Source organism: Pistacia vera, unplaced genomic scaffold (genome assembly GCF_008641045.1).
Source record: "Pistacia vera cultivar Batoury unplaced genomic scaffold, PisVer_v2 Contig150, whole genome shotgun sequence".
NCBI lineage: Eukaryota > Viridiplantae > Streptophyta > Magnoliopsida > Sapindales > Anacardiaceae > Pistacia > Pistacia vera.
The window spans coordinates 767,112-777,462 of record NW_022195577.1 but is presented as its reverse complement, the minus strand read 5'-3'; the positions used below and the strand labels follow the sequence as shown (position 1 = coordinate 777,462).

Below are 10,351 nucleotides of genomic sequence, written 5' to 3'. Positions count from 1 at the left end.
CAAATACTGCTAGGCAGTTTTAAAGGCAGTTACTGGTTTCCAGCCAATATACCCTTAAACTCAAATCTATTCCCTACCCCCCAAACTAATTATACATTGTCCCCAATGTTCCATTATGCATAAGTTAGGAATAGAGAAAATAGAACAAAGAAAAACAAAGAACAACATAAAGGTACGAGAATGCTCCCTGGTTAAGTCATGAATTGTCGCTCCACAATGTTCCCGCCTTCTAGGACTTTTCATCATCCAAATTCTGTCAAAACAACAAACTATGGTTTCCCTCCTGTTAGAACGAATTCACACTAAATTGAAAGTATTACAACCTAATCTCGCCCTTTTAACAACTACTAAATAAACAACCAACTAACAAACAAAAAAAAAAAAAAAAAAAACAAACAAAAACAAATCCAAACCAAAATAAAATGAGTTTAAGTTTCAACTGGACAAATATATGAAAACAATAACAAAAATAACAGTGCTCCGGTTCAGCTTGTTCTTCTCCTCTCTTCCTCTTCATCTTCCTCGTCTTCTTCTTCTTCCTCTGATTCCGCCAGTCATCTGAGTTCCAGTCAACCCTTGATATCGGAAGTGTCAACATTCAGATCCTTGAAACTATTCGTCAGCAATTCATGAATGTTTCTGTGTCCGCTCCATCATCCAATCCTGTCTTCTCTTCATGTACTTCATCATTCCCATCATTTCTTTCATCATTTCTTTCTGAGATCCTGTGGAGCTGGATGATTGCCATGCTCGTTCTCTGCTGCTCTTCGCCCCTGCTCTTGGTTGGGCAGCTGCCGTTCGGTCAAGGTGTTTCTTGAATAGTCGTCATCTAGAGTTGGAGCCGGATGAATACGCGCTCATCATCTTGAACCCTGACCCCGCTTTTATGCACATGGCAGTGATGAGAGCGGGAAACAGTAGCTTGATCGTCCCTTTGTGGATGCTATCCTGATACTCTCATAAATGATGTCTCCCACATCCATACTCTTTCTGTGGCAATAGAGTAGAGCAATTCCGCCTTCTCATGAGTCACTGTGCTGTAGTGCGTCTCCGGCATTAGTTTAGCACAGATAAATACTGCCACAACCGAGCCATTGGTGTCAACTGTGTTCCTTTGAGTGTCTTTTTCTGTTTTTTAGACACTTCCCACACTGCCCCTGGTTTCGCAATGACCGTCAAGATATTATCCTCATAGGTTGATCTTTTGAACTCCACATATTGATCATTGAAAATTTCGGGCAAGTTGAAGAATTTGTTGATCTCTCGTGCTGAAAATGGCACATCCTCTCCTCGTACAAACACAATCTCATCCTGACTTTCGGGAAGTTGGCATAGAACTCTCTAACCAATGGTTCTACTGCCGCTCCTCAGGAGCACGCATGAACATGTTCCAACGTCTACCCCTACTCCATTCCACAGATTGTTTTGCTGTCAATCCACGTTCAGGGATGAAGCCCTTATCCTTTTGTGTGATCACCTCCTCATAACGTTTCCGGCTGCCTCGTTCACAAACCGTTGTCAACGTTTTTCCCCTTGCTCGTATGCTTAATTTTCGGGGCCATTGATTCACTGAAATTCAATCCAAAATGTTAACCCCAAGGAATTAGCCCTATAAAACATAGCCATGTCCAACCTGCAAAAACAATCCACACTTCCAAAATTCGCAATTCACCCCCAAACTATGATTTTTTCTATTTTAAGGAGTACGCGGCATTGTTATACCAGAGGTTGCCAAATACTGCTAGGCAGTTTTTAAGGCGGGTTCTGGTTTCCAGCCATATACCCTTAAAATACATTCCACGTCAAAATTGCAAAAACAATCCACACTTCTAAAAATTCACAATTCAACCCCCAAACTACGATATTTCAATTCAACACAAACCACTCCAAATAATCAACAACTACACTTCTAACAATCAATTGGCTCACAAACTTCTCAACATGAATCACAATCACATCACAACTCACAAACCCAAAATTTCTCAAGTTAAAACTTCACATAATTTTAGATCTACGATTATAGACTAAAAATTTTCCAAAAAAAAGTTTTGGGGTTTTCGAGATCTTACCAATAAGAAGGCGTTTTGCACCACCAATTGACCCAAACGATCCAAATAAGAAACCCCAAATTTTTGATCCAAAATTTTTGTGAAATTTGTTGTTGAAATGGTTGTTTTTGGTGTTTAGGAATGTTGTAGAGTGATTATTTTGGTTGGAAAAGCAAAATAGAAGTGAAAGATTGAAAGTTGGAAAATTTCTCTCACCTCAAATGCAGGCGCGTGAAAAGAGAGAAAAGTTGGTATAAATAGAAAGGCTCTTCGCCGCGGCGAAAAAGTTTCTTCTCTGCCGCGGCGAAGTTCATCACGCATAAACCCTAAAAATTTCCCAAGTTTCGCCGCGGCGAAGATTCTTCTTTGCCGGGGCGAAAACTTCCCGAGAGTTCAAGGCTAACTTCGCCTCGGCGAGAAAATTTCTTCGCCGCGGCGAAATGCCTTAGCCAATTTTCGCACATTATTCCTTTAGTTCGCCGCGGCGACAACAATTACTTCGCCGCGGCGAAACACTCCAGTAGCAAACCTAGCATTCTTCATGTCTCTTCGCCGCGGCGAAGAAACTTCTTCGCCCCGCGAAGTCTGGAAAATTTTCATACCTTCCTTTGGCTCTAGACTTCACCTGAAGCACCTGAAAACAATAAAACATCAATTTTATACAAACTCATTATGAAATAAGAAGAATTCAAACAACAAAAATTTAAAATCAAAAAGTTAAAACACTTGGGTTGCCTCCCAAGAAGCGCTTGTTTATAGTCGGAAGCTTGACTCTTTCCATCCTTTAGGTTGGGATGTCCAGCCGGATTGGGATGAACTTGTAACTCATCACCCCCTCAACGTATGGCTTCAACCTCTGTCCATTAACTGTGAAAGTACCCTTTTCCTCATGTGTGACTTCCACTGCTCCGGATGCATGTATCCTCGTTATAGTGAACGGTCCGGACCATCTAGACTTAAGTTTTCTGGGGAAAAGCCTAAGTCTAGAGTTGAACAACAATACTTTCTGCCCAACTTCAAAAGCCTTGACCGGATGTGCTTGTCGTGCCACCTTTGTCTTCTCTTATAATTCTGGGCGTTTTCATATGCTTCCAGATGAAACTCATCAAGCTCGTTCAAAGTCAGCATTCTCTCCTCTCCCGCGGCTTTAAATCCATGTTCAACTGCTTGACGGCCCAATATGCCTTATGTTCAAGTTCCACCGGCAAGTGGCACGCTTTCCCATAAACAATCTGAACGGAGACATACCAATTGGGGTTTTGAAGGCAGTGCGATAAGCCCATAAAGCATCGTCCAGCTTCCATGACCATCCTTCCTCGAGGCGCTAACTGTTTTCTCTAAAATCCCCTTCAGTTCTCTATTTGACGTTCTACTTGCCCGTCGTTTGTGATGAAGGTGTTGCCACTCTATGTGTCACTCCATATTTAGTCAGCAGTGCATCCATTTGCCTATTGCAAAAATGCGATCCTCCATCACTAATAATTGCTCGTGGTACTCCAAACCTTGAGAAAATATTCTTTCTCACAAATTAATCACCACCCTAGCACATTAGTTGGCAATGCCACTGCCTCAACACCATTTCGCACATAATCCACAGCTACCATATATACAGTTCCCATAGGAACTTGGGAAAGGACCCATGAAATCAATCCCCCAAACGTCAAAAATTTCTACCACCAAGATGTTGTTCAACGGCATCTCATCTCTTTTTGAAATATTTCCCATCCGTTGACATTGGTCACACTTTAGAATCATCCGGAAGGAATCTTAAAGAGTTGGCCAATAAAACCCAATTGTAGCACCTTCGCTGCTGTTCTAGCTCCCCCAAAATGGCCACCTACTTCCTTCTCATGACAGTGCCTTGAATGCTCTCCATTTCTTCCTCCCGGACACACCTCCGTATCATTTGATCAGTACAATGCCTGTATAGGCGGTTTCTTCCCAAAAGTAGTACTTTAAATCTGAGAAAAATTTTCTCTTCTGTTGGACTGTCATACCACTTGGGAGCACCCTTGATGATAGATATTTGCAAAGTCCGCATACCATGGTGCTTCGTCCACTCTCATCAGTTTCTCATCCGGAAATGTTTCTGAAATTGGCATTTCCATCTCATCTCCCTTGATTGGTCTCTCAATTCTTGACAAATGATCAGCTACTACATTTTCCGAACCCTTTTGTCTCGAATCTCCAACTCAACTCTTGAAGTAGTAGAATCCATCTTATCAACCGAGGCTTGCTTCTTGCTTCGCCAATAGGTGTCTGAGTGCTGAATGGTCCGTGTAAATGATCACCTTCGCACCTAAAAGGTAAGAACGAAACTTGTCAAAAGCAAACACCACAGCCATAATTCTTTTTCAGTGGTGGTGTAATTCAGTTGTGCGTCAACAAGTGTCTTGCTAGGATACTGAATTACATGCAACACTTTATTTTTTTCTCTGACCTAATACTACCCCTAAAGCAAAGTCACTAGCATCACACATTAGTTCAAATGGCAATCCCCAATCAAGAACTGCAATAATGGGTGCAGAAACTAGCAATTTTTTTAAAGTTAAGAAAGCATGCATGCATCACTCATCAAAATCAAACAACATCTTTATTCAATAGATTGCAAAGGGGTTTAGAGATCTTAGAAAAATCCTTTTATGAAGCGTCTGTAAACCCCGCTGCCCCAAGAAGCTTCGGACTGCTTTGACATTTGATGGCGGTGGTAGCTTCTCAATTACTTCTGTCTTTGCCCGATCACTTCAATCTCATCCTTGGAAATCCTATGCCCGAGCACAATTCCCTCTTGGACCATGAATGAACATTTCTCCCAATTCACACCAAATTTGTTTCCTTGCATCGCTGCAAAACAAGAGACAGATTTGTTAGACAATTATCAAATGATGACCCAAAAACTGAGAAGTCATCCATGAAGACTTCTATGAATCTTTCCACCATGTCTCCAAAGATTGACATCATGCATCTTTGGAATGTTGCTGGTGCATTGCATAACCCCAAACGGCATTCTTCGGTACGCAAGGTGCCGTAGGGCAAGTGAAAGTCGTTTTCCCTTGATCCTCCGGAGCGATGGCAATTTGGTTATATCCTGAATAGCCATCCAGGAAACAGTAATATGCATGTCCTGCCAATCTCTCCAACATCTGATCGATAAGGGCAATGAAATGATCCTTCCTTGTCGCCTCGTTCAGTTTATGGTAATCGATGCATACTCTCCAACCCTTCCGTCCTTGTTGGAATCAACTCATTACTTTCATTCTTCCAACGTAATCCCTCCTTTTCTTTGGAACAACTTGTACCGGGCTCACCCACGGACTATCGGAAATCGGATAGATGATCCCTGCATCCAGAGTTTCACAACCTCCTTTCTCACCACTTCCTTCATTTAGGGATTCAATCTCCGTTGTGGTTGCACCCTCGGCTTAAGTCTCCTCCATGAGAATCTTATGCATGCAAAATGAGGGTGATGATGCCTCTAATGTCCGCAATGGTCCATCCAATCGCCAGTCTATGTTCCCTCAACACTCTAATCAACTTCTCTTCCTGAAGGCATTCAAATCTGCACTAATTCCCGGATAATTATCTGAATCTCCAGATAGCATATTTGAGGTGAGGTGGTAAAGGTTTCAGTTCGAGCTTGGGGCTTCTTAGTATTTTTTCCTTTTCCCTCTCTTTGTCAAGGTCAAACTCCTCAAATTCTGCATCTTGACTCTCCTCAATCGGTTGGAGTGCTTCTAACATTCTAGCACAATCGTTCCTTGCTGATTCTTCAACCTCTACTGTTTTCGATTTGGCTATATCACGCTTCTAGAGGTAATTCTGGGTTTTTCTTCCATGGACTCCACAACAAGTTCATCCACCACATCCACACTAAAACATGAATCCGCTTTCCGACGGAAACTTCATTGCATCAAACACGTTAAAAGTTACTGTTTCATCCTGAACCCTTAACAGCAACTTTCCTTCCTGCACGTCAATCAGTGCTCTCCCCGTGGCCAAGAGAGGTCGCCCCAAAATGAAGGAATCTCTTTATCCTCTTCCATGTCCAGCACTACAAAGTCCCGCGGAAATATTATTTTTCCCACCTTCACTAAACATCTTCAACTATCCCCCTCGGTGCTTTATCGACCGATCAGCTAATTGCAACGACATTGTCGTTGGCTTCCCTTCACCAATCCCTAATCTGCTGAAAACAGAAAGGGCATCAATTTATACTAGCTCCTAAATCACAAAGCACACGATCAAAAGTAATATCCCCTATAACACACGAACAGTAAAACTCCTGGATCTTTGAGCTTCGGGGGTAATTTCTTCTGGAGGATTGCACTGCACTCTTCTGTTAGCATCACGTTTCCTCTCATCTTCTAATTTCCTTTTGTTCGAAAGAATTTCCTTCAGGAACTTTGCATAACTCGGCATTTGCTGTATTGCATCTGCAAAAGGAATGTTATATTGCTTTTTTTTAAAATTTCTATGAACTTCGAAAATTGCTTATCCTGATTTTTCTTTTTCATCTCTGAGGAAAAGGCACTGGTGGGGTGTGATGTGCTAATTTTGGTGGTATCTCAGGAATGGCAATTTCTCCTTCTTGTTTTTTTCCCTTCATCCTCTTTCTTTTTCTCTTCCCCTAGGCACCTGAATTTTCTTCACATCTATCTCTTCATCAATTCTCTCTTCAAATACTTCCCTTCCGGTTGCTCTCCCTCTTTCGTAGACTGGCCTACTTCTTCCAAACTGTCCCACTTCTCAAAATTATGGCATTTGCTTGTTCACGTGGGTTGGTTACAGTATTACTTGGTAGAGAACCCTGTGGTCTATCATTTAGCTTCTCGGCCAATTGGCCATCTGTACCTAAGATTCCGAATGGACGCCCCTTGTTCCTAAGTTTTGTCCTCGTCTCATTCATGAACCCTGTAGTCTCTTGCATGAATTTATCGAACATATCCTCCAACTTCGACACTCTTTGATCTCCCGGTTGATTGGTCACCTCTGTTGGTTTTATTTGGAACTTGCCTCTGGTTCCATGGTTACCCTATTGGTTTTGATTTCCCCACGCCAGATTCGGATGATTTCTCCCACCCTGGGTTGTATGTGTTGGAGACCGGTTGTTCGGCTGTCTTTGATTTCCTGCCAAGTAATTTACTTGCTCCATTGATGAGACGACGATGCAAATGTGTTTTCCGACTTGGCACTCGCTGCTCACATGGTTTCCCTGCACAAAAATCACATGTTAGTTGAGGTGCTTGTATAGAATTTACCTGCATAGTTCCCAACTGTTTTTGAAGTGCAGTGATTTGAGCTGGAGAGGCTGTGAAAGCATCTACTTCATGAAGACCCGAAGATTTCCTCATTGTTACTCTCTCATTCGGTCTTTGATAGTTGTTGCTTGCCAAAACCTCAAGCAACTCATACCCTCTTCAGGTGTCTTATTTTGCAAAGCCCCTCCTGAAGCTGCATCCACCATGGTTTGCACGTTACCCATCAAACCATTTAGAATGTTTGGACTTGAAGCCAAACTGGCAAACCATGATGTGGGCACTTCCTCATCAATTCCTTGTATCTCCTCCCAAGCCTCGTACACGACTCGGCATCATCTTGTAGAAATGATGTGATATCATTTCTCAACTTCGCTGACTTCGCTGGAGGGAAGAACTTGGTCAAGAATTTTTGTGCCAGATCATTCCATGTTGTAATCGTTCCCCCGTGGTAATGCCATTAATCACCCCTTTGCTTTATCTCCCAATGAGAAGGGAATAACGCAGCCTAATAGCATCATCCAACACTCCATTTGACTTGAAGGTATCGTAAATTTCCAGGAAATTTGCAATGTGCTGATTCAATCCTCCTTCAAATCTCCGTTGAATCTTACCGACTGCTGGATCATCTGGATGATTGCCGGCTTGATCTCGAAGTTGTTAGCTTGTACTGTGTATCTAGTAATACTTGACCCACTTCCGTTCACTGTGGGAACTGAAAATTCCCTCAGGGTCCTATTTTCTTGTTCAGCCATTTCAACAACAACTTCTTCCACTTCTGCAGTAGGATTATCTCTTTCTCTTCTCTCTCTGTTTAGTCTTCTTACAGTCCTCTCAGCTCAAGGTCAATAGGAACCACTGGTTGACGTCTTGCTCTTCGCATAAACTGAATGACACACGAAAGAAAAGTGAAATCACAGCTCTAACAAAAATTAAAAACAAAATTAAAACTCAATCTAGTTAAACTCAGGAAGACTTAATGTTAACTTAAAAACAATCCCGGGCAACGGCGCCAAAAACTTGATGCGTGTTTACTACAACATGCAAAATAGCAAGTATACTAGTCGCAAAAGTAATAAAGTGATGGGTAGATATCTTTCCCACGAGGACTGGTAGCAAAGCACTAGTTCCTACACGTAACAAGTTGAAGCAATCGAATGTCTTGGATTGGTGGAGCAAATTGCAATGGAAAAAGAAAACAAAATTTAAAATTAAACAACGAATTAAATCTTAAATAATAAGAAACAATTGAAACACAGAATCAATTTCAAGTAAAACGGGTAGGGTTTTGACTTCGTTTGGACTTTTATGGTTAAACCTAAGAGTTACACTATTTTCACATTCACATGCAATGGTTGTAAATCGGATTCACTATATATGTTAACATACCCTCTCTCGGGCTATGTTTTTCTATTCATACCTTATTAACATTCCGCACCCAACAATTTGAAGGTTAATAATTCTAAAATCATGAAGCACAAGAATCCTAAGTTGTTTCATTAATTCTTGATCTATCTCTAGCATCCAATACTATAATGGTTATTACCCAAGAAGCTTAACATGAATTATTTCTCAATCTCATCATGTTCATCATACAGCATTTAATTTCAGAGTAACACACAACCACAGCTTATTCACATGGAAATAGCACAATCAAATACTTAACCCATCTCAAATCCAAACTACAATCAAAACCCTAACCCATAGAAGATTAGTTCATAGCTAAATTAACAACACAAAGCGAAAATAGAATAAACAAGTTAAACATAATGACTGAGATGAAAATAAGAAATCTCCCCAAAAGATAAATCTTCTAGTCAAAATCTGAATCTGAATCTTCCCTTTACAATTCGAAAAACTCAAGCTTTTTCTCTAAGGAAAATGTAGAAGACGGCTAACCTAATAGCTCAAGCTCTCTGGCAAAAGTTAATTTTTTCTTTTATACCTAGTCCAAAAAAAACCCCAGTCAAAAACACGCACACACGAAACTGTGCGTTTACAAAACTGAAAACTTTGACTGTCGCCGGCGGCGAAGAATGAAAATTCCATTCGTCCTCTGGCCTACTTCGCCGCGGCGAAGACAATTTTTTCGCCGGGGCGAAGCTCCTTCAAAGGTTCTGAAATTTACAGAATTGCCACTCTGCTTGATTCTTCGTTCGATTCTTCGATTTTCGGCTCTCTTCCTTGGAAACAACTTCATCGTGCGTTGTCCTGCTCCGGAACTTCTCCTATCTTCTGAAATCCGCTCAATTCTGAGTCAAAACTATCCATTTTGTCTTTATTTGCTCAAAAATCCATTTTAAACCTGAAACAAACAGAAAATCAAAGAATTAAGCACCAATTCAGGTAAAAATGCACTGGAAAGTACCTGAAATCTGACAAAAGATCAACTGAAAACTGTATATATTACGGATTACAGGTATCATCAAGTAAGAGTGGTTGAACAAAATGTGGCAAAACTGGCCTTTCGTACGGATATGGGCATTATGATTTTTAGTGATGCTTTTTGGCTTGACTAATGCCCCAGCATTTTATGGCTTGATGAACAGGGTATTCCAGGAGTATTTGGATAGTCTTGTTGTCTTCATTGACGAAATTCTGATTTACTCAAAGTCAAAGGAGAACAATGAGAAGCCTTGAGGTTAGTGTTGCACGCTGAGAGAAAAGAATTGTGCGCTAAATTCTCTAAGTGTGAGTTTTGGCTTAATCAAGTGATATTCCTGGTCATACCGTGTCGAAGGAAGGGATTTCGGTAGATCCGAGTAAAGTCAGGCAATCCTGAATGGCAGAAGCCGAGAACAGTGAAAGAAATCAGGAGTTTTCTTAGGCTTAGCAGGTTACTACCGTCAATTTGTAGCGAGATTCGCCCAGTTGCTAAACCGCTGACAGCTCTTACCAAACAGAAAACTCCTTTTGTCTGGTCAGCGGCATGTTGAAGAAAGCTTTCAAGAGTTGAAGAAGAGATTACAATCACTCCTGTACTAGTGTTACCACAGGAGGTGTAGACTATGACATTTATACAGACCCTCTCTGCAGGGACTTGGCGCC

At 41.3% G+C, this 10,351-nt stretch overlaps 1 non-coding gene across 1 annotated transcript; it reads left to right on the top strand.

Annotated features, from left to right (window-relative positions):
- The first annotated feature begins 7,569 nt into the window (after positions 1–7,569).
- On the top strand, positions 7,570–7,676 carry LOC116124221. The gene has a single exon (XR_004127182.1). It is a non-coding gene; the product is annotated as a small nucleolar RNA R71 (small nucleolar RNA).
- The last annotated feature ends 2,675 nt before the right edge of the window (positions 7,677–10,351 follow it).